Raw genomic sequence first — 12,994 nt, forward strand, 5'->3', positions numbered from 1 at the left:
ATAGGGATGGCCGGTGCGCTCACTGGCTGAGCGCAGGAGGGTTGCGATCCCCTTACCGGTCACCAAAAAAAAAAAAAAAAAAAATACAGAGTGGCTCCCAGACCACCAAGATTTGATTGAAATCAGATAAAATATATCTAAGGAAAAAAAAAAAGACAAGTAAAAGCATTGGTCAGTCAGGAAAGCATAAAATAAAGAGTTTTGGAAGTAGCCTGGCTAGTGCTATCCCACACATCCATATACCAAGCATCCTGGTAGGGTAGCCTCAGCCCATAGTCTGCTCTTCTGGGAGATGGTTATATCTGGTCAACAGGCCTGATTCAAAGAACTATTTGCTTCTTTAGCTCTCTCTGTTCTAATCTCCAGGCCACCAAACAAACTTTGCAATGTAATTTGGCACACAGGAAGGTGTGCCTGCCACGATAAATGTACTAGTCCTATGAACTTGAAGTCCTTCAGTCCCTGTGATGGTCATTGCTCATCACACCCAATAAATTGGCATCAGGTTTATGTATCTACTCAGTGAGCTTGGTAAATGTGAGTTGTTCCTGAAAGAGATGTGCTGACAGTTCCTATATCTGACCTGGCTAGGTTCCCAGCAACATGCTGGACCCTGATAAATTCACCAGGATGACGAACAAAGACCTTGAGAGGGAGACACACATGCTGAGCAAAGAATTTTATTTGAATTTCTGAATTAATGTCCATCTACTATTGATTAAACAGATTGGTTACTTACCTGATGGCAATGTTTTGAATCTTTCTAACCTAAAGGGATGGGTGTATGTGAAGTCCAATTCACCACCCCTATCTCTCAGCACAAGAGAGAGTTGAAGACACTAGAAATTCAGAGCCTCTCTCTGAGACAAGTCTTAACATGTAGGAAGGGTGATGTTTTTCTCTTCACTGGGAAGTCTCCTCTCATCCTAGAGCTGAGTTGGAGCTCTCACTGCCTACCTCCTCAGTGTTCAAAGCCAAGTTTCTCAGCAGGGGCTCTGCACCAGGGTCCGAGGGCCCAGGAGCCCAGAGAGAGCATGAAAAATTCACAGGTTTCCTGTGTTTGGCTGCATATAAATAAGAGTCTTCTGAGTGACTTGGGTCTTTGGCCTCACCAATCTGCTTTCTGCCTCCTTTTCACCAGAGATGGTTTCACTCCTGATTTCAACAACCTCCCCTCTCACCACTTATATTTGGACCAAATCTCATTCACATTGATGCCATACTTCTCCCTAACTCCTATTATTTAAATGTATTTTTTTCTTTAGTTGTATTATAAGAACCAGAAAGCAAGTGATAAGGAAAAGGAAAGGGGTGTCACTTATTCGTGTCTAAAATCGTGCTATGGTTTGGAGTAAGTTTAAGCAGGACAGTAGGTCTGTGTGTCTTCCACCAAGGTGCTAGAGGGAAGCAGTTGAGAATATTGGGCTTGAATTTGAGAAGACCTGGTTTCACAGCCTCATTTTGCCACTTACTAGCTGTTTGATTTTGGGCTTTTTTTTAAATCTTAGTTTTCTCATCTGCTAAATAGCAGTAATAACTACTTCAGAGTGTGGTTGTGAAGATTAAACAAAATAATAAGTTTAGGGTTTAGCATGGTCCCTGGCTCATAGTAAGCTCCTATTATGTACTTTTATTTGTTTCACTCTCTCTGCCCTCATGCTTAGATTCTTTTCAGTTCTTCTCAGAAGAACCCTCTTAACATGAGCACAGTGAGGACAGCTCCTGGACTTGGAGGGACTTGCCAAAGCCCATGTTCACATGACAAACTGACCCTCTCCTCATCCTTACTTTCTGTTATTATCTGAACCCTGGCCTGTCTCCCCCTGTCCTTTCCACCTCTAAGGATCTGAAGCCCTTTTCACTGTGCCTTCTTTCTGATTTTTATGTACTCTCTGCTGAGATCACTACAGTAACAATTCTGCTGATTCCTAAACATTGTTTAGCAGATAAGCCATAGGTGTTCTTACCAGAGTTTCTACAGATTTGAGGCCTTAGGCTGGAGTTTGGGAGTTTGGGGACAGAGACCAGGAGATAACATGCAGGGACTGTTTCTGATGAAGGGCAAAGTCTGACAATGAGAGAACTGGAGACATAGGTGTGGAACTCAGAGATCATCAGTCCTAGATGCTGGGAGCCGGGAGTGAGAATTAGAGAATTCAGGCTGCTTAGGACTGAGACCATGCTGCCCTTGTCCCTGTGTCTACTGCACTGGCACAGTGCTTGGCATATACCTTGTTGTTTAAACTGTGTGTAAATGATTACCTCCTCTGAATACTGATTACAGCCTCTCTAAAAGGAGCTTAAAAACTACATGTGAGAGTACTTCAGAAAGTTCATGGAAAGATTTGTATTATCTTTTAATTCTTTTTTTCCATGAGCTTTTTGAAGTATCCTTGTATTTATGTCGCTTATGTAAAAATTAAGTATTAAATGGCATTTACGTGAGCTGCTTATGGTTTGTTAACAGATAGCAACATAACACTTATTATACTTGTCATTACATTAGTATCAAATTACCTTTGTTGCAATTTTTATTTGTTGTATGTTTTATTTGATTGCAATAGTAAATTCACTCACAAATTATAAAAGGAAAAAAAAAAAAAAAAGGAGAAGAGAAAGAACATTGCTCAGAACAGTAAGGCAGGGGTGGCCAGAATAAGAACAGCCAGTTGCTAGGGAGAGAAGAAGGTGAGACATTTAGAGACCTCATGACCTCAAGGAAGAGGGAGGGACCAGTCTATGGTACTTTTGTTATAGCAGCACAAGCAAACTAAGACAGTGCTCTTTGCTGCTCTCTAACCTTTTCCTCACCTGTGTCACCATTACCTTTGAAGATCCAGCCCAATCTTCATGGCCTCTGGCTTCCCACAGTGCCCTGGGCTCACACCGTTTTGTAATGTTTGCCACACTCATTTCCCTACCAGACTGCGAGCCTCTTTAGGAAAGCCTGTGGCCTGCTCACTTCTGCATCTCATCATTCCTGAATTCTAGAGGATAAGGTGAAATGAAGGAGGGTGGGAGATCTGCCTTTGCAGGGATTTGCAGAATAAATGTGGTTTGCAGGCTTCAAGGGACTCATTCTATATGTCTTAGGTCAAGGGAGCCAAAGCAATGGTTTGATTACCTGCTATGTGTCAGATAATGGGCTCGACATTATCACATTTAGTCACTTCCCATGAGGACTAGGTGGGTGTTATTTTCCAACCTACAGGATGATCACATTGAGGTCTCTTGAGATCATGGAGCCTATTCTATTTTCAGAGGTTTTCTGGCTTCCTGATTGTTCTGCTTCTCAGGAAAAAAAAAAAAATTCCCCACGTTCAATTCTGCTTGCAACCACACTGAAGATGGAAGAGATATTTAAGCCAATCATACATATATTATTGAAGGCCTTGGATTTCAGGCAAAAGCCTGGCACTGTGGTGGGTATTAGGTATACAAAGATGAATAAAACATGAAACCTGGTTGTTAGGGTTTTAATTGTGTACCCCCAAAATTTATATGTTGAAGTCCTAACCTCCAACACCTCAGAATGTGACTTTATTTGGAAATAGGGTCATTACAGTTGTAATTAGTTAAGATGAGGTCATATGGAAGTGGGGTGCACCCTCAATCCCACTGGCATACTTAGAAAAAGAATACCACATGAAGAGAGAGACACACATGGGGAGAACGTCAGGTGAACATGAAGGCATAGGTCAGGGTGATGCCTCTATAAGTCAAGGAACACCAAACATTGCCAGCAAACCACCAGAAGCTAGGAGAGAGACATGGCACAGATTCTCCCTCACAGCCCTCCAGAGGAACCAACCCGCTGATACCTTGATCTCAGACTTGTAGCCTCCAAAACTATGAGACAGTACATTTCTGTTGTTTAAGCCACCCAGTTTAAGGTAACTTATTATGGCAGCCTTAACAAATTAATACACTCATTCCAGTCAACAAAGAGACAGATATAAAAAATAGTATGCTATGGTGTGATGAGACTAACAGTAGAGCTCTGGGGAGATACAGAAGCAGCACAGAGAAGAGAGGGATTGGCTGTGAGTTTGTGAAGAAGTATGCAGGTGGGGGTGCTGGCTAGGCAGGTTGCATAGTACCTCAGTTGCTTGAGCTAGGTTTTAAAAGCTGAAGATGATTGAGACTGAACCCTCTCTATGGCTGTCACGGCTTTCACAGATCTGGCCAACTACTGTCCATCATTACTCCTATTTTCTCTTGATAATTTTTGGTGGGAGCTGTGCAGGAAGTTGTGGAAACAAGCAGGTGGGTTTGAGGCCTAACCGTGGCATGTAGGCAGTAGCCTGTGATCAATCTTGCACCAATGGGTATCTCTCCCCTCCCTTGTCCCACCCTGATGCAGTACACTCTTTGATCTCCTCTTTCTTTTTTCCTTTAAGTAAATCTGTTTACTACCCAGAAAAACAGGGGAGGAGTAGGCCAGTTGCCCCAGGCAGATGGTGCAATGTTAACAGATGACACACAGAAAGCAGAACTCATTGGTCTTATTTTCCTTCTACATTCTCCAGCAAGGCTCTTCAAAACAAATAACATGAAAAAAACATGATTAAAAGGAAACGGAAACAAGAGTCAGTGAAAGAGATCGGGAGGGAACCCCTGGTGATTTAAATGATTTCATGTCTTCAGATCCAAGTGAATTACACCCAAATAATGAAGGAACTTGCAGGAAAGACCAATGAACCACTGAGGAGAAATTATTTCTAGTAATTTTTCAAAAGAAATTCTGGATAATACAAAACATGCCCTGAAGCCTGGCAATAGGCAAATGTTGATCTTGTATTCAAAGAAATATAAAAGATATACTCACAGAAAATACAAGTTCATATAGATTCCTTGCAAACTTTTTTTGTTATTTTATATTACTTATCTGCATACAAACATACAAAGAGGAAAGAAGGGAGAGGGAGAGAGAAAATGAAGGGAGGAAAGAGAGTTTGAGAGACAGAGAAAAATAAGCTTATTAGATTTATGAAAATTACCTTAAGTTTACAGAGTACACACAACTTAATTTGCCTATAGTTGTCACTTAAATAATCCTGCAAAATTTCAGAACAGCCTATTCAATAAGCATGATGTGTGCCTTGTGAATGTGAAGGGGAAGATTAATAAGAACTAGAGGAGGTTAATTAAGAAAAAATCTTGCTAAACTTGGACATTTCTTTCTTCCTAACTTCCTTTGCCTTGTCTTTTTCTCATTTTCCCAGAGTGGAATCCACTCTTATTTCACCCAAAGATGAGGTACTGCCTTCACTGGACAGAATGTGACTGTCTCCAAGTCCTATGCAACATCCCCAGGAGCTCATTTGACCAGGAGAACAGGCAGAGCTGGTCACGGTGCTCGCCTGTTAGTCCCAAGTTGTCTTTTCTGTTCTCCAAGTTCCTCATCCTGAGGCCTCTTTCCCTTCCTTCCTCTCCTCTCAGTTATCCTAGGCTTCTGCCTCCTCCACTATCCCCTTGTTTCTCTTCTGATAATCTGCCTAAGACACGTGTCCATCCAAGAACTGGCTGCTGGCTTGCTTTGGTCAGTTGACTCCTCTTAGGGTTGATTGATGGGTGGGGACCAGGGGTGAGCAGTCCACCCCTCCAATGCGGACTGTCTTTATGAACCATACTTGCTTTGAATTCCAATTCTTTTCTGACCCACTGGGCTCATTTCTGCTTCTTGAACTACGTCATTGTTATGCCTTTATTCTATACTAATTGGACACCAACTCTTTGAAACACTTTGTTGCCTTAGGGTTAAGAGCATGGGCTTCAGAGTAAGTTAGATTTTTATCTCTGAAAAACATCAGACCATATTTTTCTCTTGTTTCAAAACTTCCAAAAATTTTTCATCACACTTAGAATAAAACTCTGACTTTTCACATGACCTGCAAGGATCAAGATAATCTGGCTACTGCTTACCTCTGTCACAACTGCACACCACTAAACCTTTTTTTTTTTTTTTTTTAATGTGCTCTGGAGACAGTTGCCTTCGTTCTGTTTTTTAAACATGTGAGCTCTGTTCCCGCCTCAGGGTCTTTGTACCTGCTTGCTCTCTTTCCTCAGATCTTCATTTCTGGATCTTTCTCTTTATGCAAGTTTCAGCTGAAATTTTCCTTCTCAGGAGAAGCTTTTCTAACTAGCTTGTCTAAATCAGCTCTCTTCTCCCCCTACCAGTTAGTCTCCAGCATGTTACTGTGCTGTTTTGTCTTTATGACATTTAATACTCTCTAGAATTTCCTTGCATATTTATTTGATGCCCTAGTTTATTGCTTTTACCTTGACCCCCTAAGCATGTAAGCTTCACGAAAGCGGGAACTCCATCTGCAGCACCCAGATAGTTCCTGTTCTATAGTAAGTGCTTAATAAATGGTTGAATGAATTAATGAATGAATGAATTACTCATGCTTACTGGCTACATGGCCATGGGTTAATTGTTTCCATTGGCTTTAGCTCCTTGTTGTTACAACATGGTTAGCAATTCCTATCTCAATGGGGTTTTATAAGAGTCAAATGGGATTGCATAGGCAAGGTGTCTGGAGCAGGGTGTGGAACAGCAAAGACACACAATAATTACTAGTTGGGGTTATGATGATATGCCAGACTCGGAGAAAGGCCATGGGAACACAGGTGATTCTAACATAGTTCTTTTTCCCAAAGTGCTTAGTCGTTTTGTCTGAGCAGCATTAGAGATGCTGCAGGTCTTGGACAGGACTCCTCCTCTGCCCTGCTGAACCTCTTCTGGGAGCCAGGCTCTCCCCAAGGCCCGTCGCACTTGCTAGTTGGATTGCATTCTTGGGTCTGCTTATCTACATTACCTTGTCCTGTTGTAAATAAACAGCCAAGACGCACTGACAATCTCTGAGATTACAAAACTAACCTAATAATTAGACAAGTATTTCTAGGGATAACACAGAGATTTAGTATCCTATTCCAGCAGAGAATATGACACCCATTTATGATAATTTTTGTGAATATTATAGATGGATACGGGATTATGCCTCTTTGACATTAATGACTATTTAATTAGATAAACCTAAACAACTCCCAATATTTTTTAAAAATTCAAGAACACTTTTAAGATTACAAATGATACTGAAGATACATAGTTAGAAGACTGAATCCTCAACTTATAATAGGAGGCATCTAATTCATTCACTTTTCTACTAGTCAGTCTCTGTCACATTATCCTGTGGAAGGTGATGAGCCGCAGAGCTCTAGTATCTCTATCTTCTCATTAACTGAACAAACAAGAAGGCTACAGAATGATGTATGTAGCATGATGCTATTTTGGTGAAAAATGTATATATTCATGCATGGAAGAAAAATACCAGGAAGACATATACCAACATGTTAATAGTGGATATAAAAATTTAGGATTTTTTTTTCTCTTTTCAAACTGTAATGCTGCTTTGACTATGCATGACTTTATCGGTGGAAAACAAACTTAAACACTAATCAACTGCACACTTACAGGATAGGGGTGGATGGCCTGTGAGCTTTTCTCATTAGGAAAGACTCAGGGGCTGAGCTGATTGTCAATCACAGGGTAGCAGCATCTGTGACATGGACCACGGCTCCAGAACAGGTGGGATGTGGTCTCCAATGGTGCATCATGCAGACGTCTCAATCCCACATTTTAAGAGACTTATTTTGAAGTTAGGATGAAGGAAACTTTGGCTTAATTTGAGGAATAAATTTGTAAGAAGTACAGCTAAAAAGAGAATGGCCATATTTTTAGTTTGCAAGCTCCACATTCAGCAGGTAGCCTCTCCCTGACAGAAATGCTAAAGAGGATTCCTGCACTGGGTGGGGAGATGGGTGAGATGATGCCTCATGTTTCCTTCTAGGCTAGAAGAGATCATTATCAGACTTGCCACTTTTACTTCTTTATTATTTACAATTTCTCCATGAGATGGGTATTATTTTTATCAATGAAGAAATTAATGCTCAGGTTAAATAATTTCCTGAATAACCCAGATCTTGTGAGTTTCTGAACTGGAATTTGAGCTGAGATCTGTTTGGCCCCAAATCCCAAAACTCTCTGTTATGTCCTGCCACTTTCCGATACTGTTTCTGTACTCACTTCCTTACTTTCCTTCCTCGTCCTTCTGTATCTTTCCACATTTCTTTTCTTTTCTTCCCATAACTTAGACAACAATGGCATCTGGTAATATACTTGGCTTACATTTAGTTCTACATTCAAGGGCAAAGAAATAGATGGTTAACTCCTGGATAGCAGAACCATTATTTATTAATATTATTATTGACATAGTTGCCGAGGTATAAAGTTATACTTTAAAACTTCCACTGACGAGTGTCCAGAAAAAAATCTTAAGATTAAGTGTTTAAAGATTATTCTTTGCTTTTTCATTGTCCCATTTTATTAACTTTTTGTATGTTTGGAAATTGTAAAGATAGAAATTTGGGAATTATTATTTTTTTACTGGAACAATTGGTTGCACATATCTGTAGGGTTATTCTTTTTAATATTAAAACTTATAGTATGAGGCTTTTAGCAAGAAAGTAATGAGAGACAATTGAACAACAAATTGGAAGTAAAATCATGTGATACAGTGTCGTTCTCATCTTGGGCTCTCCAAATTTCCTTTATTTGCAGTGTGCACCTTCTCTTTTTCATGAAAAATTTCCAATTCTTCTGCTTGCATTAATCCCAAGTAGTAATTTCCTTGTGCATTATTCACCAGGCAGCAGCTCTTCATTAGGAAGCCTTGATACCCTGGTGTGGTGCAACCACATACGAGCTAAACTTAGCTCCCTACAACTTGCATGAGCAGAGCTCATTCCACATGTGCTTCAGCCCAACTGTCAAAATCTTTGTAGTTGGGACTCCCCCACGTTTGAATTATGTTGCTGTAGCAACGAGCTCAAGAAGGGCTGCTGTATGGGAATAGTGCTAAGGAGGACGTTAAGGCTCAGGCGGACTGACCCCTTGACAGCCTAACATGGAGGCTTTTATCTTTGAATTTAACACATTTGTCAACTTGACAGGAAGCTTGGGCTGTAGATTCCTGCCCTCGTGAGACTCCACGGCCTTGCAGGAAGAGCCCAGGCATGGGAGTCAGACTCACCATGGGGTAAATCCTGCCTGCAACTTACAGGGCTAGGATCTCATTTCCCCTGACTGGAATTTTATCATCTATAAAATTGGGTAATAATAACTATTCACAGCATTTTGGAGAAGATTGAATGGTTAATGATGCAGAAGCAAGGATATAGAAATAAACAGGGAAATACAAACAAAACAATGGGTGTGAACCCCCAAATCATGGCCCTGCTCCACAAATCTTTTTGCCTGATTTCTGCTCTGATCAAACATTTATGAACCATTACAAAGATACAGTCCTAGTCTCAGTGTCTTACCAGGCTGAAAAGAGCTCTCTTTCAAATTGGGTAGCCTGTTATAATGGTCAAAAAACCCGTGGGATTACACATGAAAATTAATGCCAATGGAAATAAATAAAGCTGATTAACAAATAGTAATCACTATTTAATCACAACTTAGGGAACATATTTTTACATGTTATTACAGCCGTTCCATCCTTGAAAGTATTGTATTTTATCAAAAGAACATACACTTGGAGTGCTTGAGAGTGAAAAATAATACATTTTTCCAGTATTCAGCATGTCAGTGTCAGAAAGGCAATGGAAGTAGTTATTAAAAACCTTAGCCGTGCTTTCAAGGAAGAAATGAAGTAAAACATAAATTGCTTTCATGAAATGAAGCTAGTTACGACGATTAATGGTCAATAGTATGTGTTATTTATTCTACTGTGGAGCAAGGGGCGAAGATGTTTGAAAATGACTGGTTAAATCTCAGTCTATTTCATTTAATAAGTGATAGTTATTTCCTACCTTAAACAAAACTCACATTTCAGTCTCAAATTCAGCTTCGACTGAATAATCAGAAGCCATCATTGTGAGCCAAAGCTGGGAGATTTTTGGTAAGGATTCTGTGACATGGTTATATAGAAGATCTAATGGATTCGGTTAAGGCTGGATTACTTACACACAGTCCAAAGATAAATTTAGTTGAAAATTGGTCACAGGTAGCCTTGCAGTCTCAAAGGGCATTTCTGACTAGACAAACAGCGTCTTCCAGCATCCCGTCCACTGAAATAAACAGCCGAGTGTTCCCTTGCCACAGGCTGGGTAAATACTAACTAAACTGTCTGCCTGTATGCCAGTCGGAGCAACACTCCCTATTTTTTAGCAAAATATTTTTCCACCCTGTCCATCCAAGAAACTCTCCAAATCCAATACATTTCAATGGACTTTTAAGGCTTCTCTATTTTTCTCACTATTTATAGCTTTCAGATGTTGGCAGGTAGAGGACTACATTTTCTTCAGAATAAAGTTATAGACGGCAGTAATGCAGCTTCATCGTATGCCACACAGTGTTCAGTAAGTATTAAAACAATCCTTCTTCCTTATGAATGTAAACATTGGCAAAGGCTAGAAAACAAAACAAATCCCTCGCAGATATTCTATCAATGATCATATTTATATTGTGAGGAGTTTTATTGGGTGAGGACGCTGGGCCTGGGTCCAGAGGGAAAGTCCAAGCTAGTTGGGGGTAGTGTGTGGGAACAGTCTTTGTGAGGCTAAGGGACGAAAGTCCAGGGTACAGGAATCTGCCCCTTCTGTGAAACTAAGGCTAAGGAGAGCATAAAGGAAACATAAAACAGCCCCAATCTGTATAGCATTTAATAAATTACTGTTTGCAAATACAGCATCCTCTAGTCCTTATAACAACCCTGAGCAATAGACAAGGTAATTATTCACCCCAATGTGTTAATGGGGACACTAAGTTTTAGAGAAAGGGTAACTGAAGTTACCTGGCTAGAAGGTGGCAGAACTGAAAACAGAAGCAGCATCTTCTGACACTTAACTTGTTTTCCTTCCCCAACTCCACACTGCTCCTCCAAGAATTCAGCTCTTGGAGGTCTACATTCTCACTGGGAAGACAATCTATTCAAATGAAAGGGTCCTTGAATAAAGAGAAAGAGATATTAAGGGGATTTGTTAGGGAATGAAACCCAATATTCCTAATAAAGGAGTATTTTGGGCTGATTAGGAGGCAATAGTCTGGTATGGCTGAGATGTGGAAAAGTTGAATTTACATCTCCAGTTCTGCCACTAACCAGCTACGTAACCTTTGGTTTTCTCATCTGTAGATCTGTAGAGCTTTAAAGCACCCTCTGGGGATTGTGGCGAAATCACCAAACCATTTTAAGATTTAAGACTTTAAGATTCTGCCCTAAAGTGCCTGAGCCAGGATGCACCAAGGAGACAGGACTTGAATGAGGAGTCTACATGGGCACTTCAAAAAAGTTCATGGAAAAAGAGAATTAAAAGAAAATGCTAATCCTTCTGTGAAATTTTTGAAGTACCCTCGTATAGCTAGATAGAGGGAGAGTGGAAGGGAAATACCGAGAGAGAAATAGCCCTGGCAAAGTTATGGTGTAAAGGGTGGGTGTACTGTTCACCTGGGATAGTAAGATGTTTGATGGATGTGTTGATACAGAAACAAAGTATGTACACAGTTAACAATTATGAAATCAGTTTTATCCATGTAGTTAATTAGTCTGGACATTTCAGGTCAAATCTACTCCTTTACATTTCGAACGGGTTACCAAGATAGTTGTCCTAAGTCTTCCTTTCTTCCTTTCTTCCACCCTGCCTGTCTGTAGACAGACTACTTTGGAGTGTATTTCAGGAGGGTGGATTTGTTTGTCTAGGGCAGGGTTGTCAAATACAGGTTATGCATGCTGCCACACCCCTGCCATGACAGACAATGCTAATCAATCGCCACTCTCTGGATCTTAGGATTCATTCAAGTGCAAATGTTGGTTAGATTTGGCTCAAGCAGATGATGATGATGAGAGTCATTTGCCAACACAAATCTCGAACACAATTGGATTAAATATGTTTCCATTTTTAAAAAGGTAAAAGTATACTAGAAAATGCACTTCCTTACCCTTTCCAACATTTCTGCCTCCCACCTTCTGTTTTTTTTTTTTTATTTATTTTTTATTTTTTAAATTTTATTTTGTCGATATACATTGTAGCTGATTAATGCTCCCCATCACCAAAACCTCCCTCCCTTCTCCCTCCCCCCTCCCCCCCAACAATGTCCTTTCTGTTTGTTTGTTGTATCAACTTCAAATAATTGTGGTTGTTATATCTTCTTCCTCCCCCCCCCCGTTTGTGTGTGTATGTGTGTATGTGTGTGTGTGAATTTATATATTAATTTTTAGCTCCCTCCAATAAGTGAGAACATGTGGTATTTCTCTTTCTGTGCCTGACTTGTTTCACTTAATATAATTCTCTCAAGGTCCATCCATGTTGTTGCAAATGGCAGTATTTCATTCGTTTTTATAGCTGAGTAGTATTCCATTGTGTAGATGTACCACATTTTCCGTATCCACTCATCTGATGATGGGCATTTGGGCTGGTTCCAACTCTTGGCTATTGTAAAGAGTGCTGCGATGAACATTGGGGAACAGGTATACCTTCGACTTGATGATTTCCATTCCTCTGGGTATATTCCCAACAGTGGGATGGCTGGGTCGTATGGTAGATCTATTTGCAATTGTTTAAGGAACCTCCATACCATTTTCCATAGAGGCTGCACCATTTTGCAGTCCCACCAACAATGTATGAGAGTTCCTTTTTCTCCGCAGCCTCGCCAGCATTTATCGTTCATAGTCTTTTGGATTTTAGCCATCCTAACTGGGGTTAGATGGTATCTCAATGTGGTTTTGATTTGCATTTCCCGGATGCTGAGTGATGTTGAGCATTTTTTCATATGTCTGTTGGCCATTTGGATATCTTCCTTAGAGAAATGCCTACTTAGCTCTTTTGCCCATTTTTTAATTGGGTTGCTTGTTTTCTTCTTGTGAAGTTGTTTGAGTTCCTTATATATTCTGGATATTAATCCTTTGTCAGATGTATATTTTGCAAATAT

This window comes from Cynocephalus volans, chromosome 5, assembly GCF_027409185.1.
Source record: "Cynocephalus volans isolate mCynVol1 chromosome 5, mCynVol1.pri, whole genome shotgun sequence".
Lineage (NCBI taxonomy): Eukaryota > Metazoa > Chordata > Mammalia > Dermoptera > Cynocephalidae > Cynocephalus > Cynocephalus volans.